This window comes from Henckelia pumila, chromosome 1, assembly GCF_033568475.1.
Source record: "Henckelia pumila isolate YLH828 chromosome 1, ASM3356847v2, whole genome shotgun sequence".
Taxonomy (NCBI): domain Eukaryota; kingdom Viridiplantae; phylum Streptophyta; class Magnoliopsida; order Lamiales; family Gesneriaceae; genus Henckelia; species Henckelia pumila.
The window spans coordinates 179,899,345-179,900,431 of NC_133120.1; the positions used below are offsets into that span (position 1 = coordinate 179,899,345).

The 1,087-nt window shown below is 40.7% G+C and overlaps 1 non-coding gene across 1 annotated transcript; it reads left to right on the top strand.

Moving 5' to 3' along the window:
* The first annotated feature begins 445 nt into the window (after positions 1-445).
* Positions 446-552, top strand: LOC140876769 (small nucleolar RNA R71). Its single transcript, XR_012149003.1, has one exon. It is a non-coding gene; the product is annotated as a small nucleolar RNA R71 (small nucleolar RNA).
* Positions 553-1,087: the final 535 nt, after the last annotated feature.

A 1,087-nucleotide genomic window follows, 5' to 3' on the forward strand; every position in this document is an offset into this window, starting at 1 on the left:
GTTGTCTCCACCCTGGATTATAGGAGTTCGAGAATGGGTCATTCCTTGGGCGATTTTGATTCCCCATGTGACTTGCCATAACTCCCTCTGGTTGAGAAAATGTTTGACAGTCTTTTGTGAAATGTTCTGCACCACATTTTTCACACCATACTTCTTGAACTCGCATCACAGAGTTTCCTATACTCAGTTCCTCAATTCTCTTGTTCATGACTTCAAGTTGAGTGGCCACTGATGTGAATGCATCAACCTGATGAATCCCATTAGATTTCCGGGCTGCACTCCTTTCAGATAAAGGGTGATAGCTACTAGATGCCATTTCCTCAATTAATTCATAACCATCCTCTGACGATTTTTGCAGTAAATTTCCACTTGCAGCTGCATCTAACATGGTACGATTAGAGTAAGAAAGACCATAATAAAAGTTTGTACCACAAGACCGTCTGGTAATTGGTGGTGTGGACATCTCCTTAGTAGATCTTTGTAGCGCTCCCATGCTTCATAAAATGTTTCTTGTTCTCCTTGGGAAAAAGTTGTGATGTCAGTTCTTAGTTTCATTGACTTAGATGGTGGAAAGTATTTGGTGAGGAAAGATTTCGCCAGATCATCCCAAGTCATGATGGAACCTGCAGGTAAATTTGTCAGCCATGCTTTCTCCTTATCTCGTAGTGAAAAAGGGAATAAACGCAAACGAATAGCGTCATCAGAAACTCCCTGTATCTTGAATGTATCACAAATTTCCAAAACATTTGTGAGGTGCACATAGGGTTCATCAATGACAGTCCCGCCAAATTGAAGTGTGTTCTGAATCATTTGAAGAATAGCAGGTTTTATCTAAAAGTGATTTGCCGCTACAGTTGGCCTGATTATGCTTGGTCTAGAACTTTCGATGTTTGGTAAGGCGAGATCCATCATGGATCTGTAAACTGGTTTTTTTTGTTCTTGTTCTTCTTCCATTTCTTCTTGTTGTTGCCTTCTTCTTCTTCTGTGAAAAGTTCTCTCGATTTCTGGATCAAAAGGCACTAGTTCTTCAGATGAGTGTTGCATGCACTGCAAGAGAATCCTGCAGTTCACAGATGGAAAAGAGTGA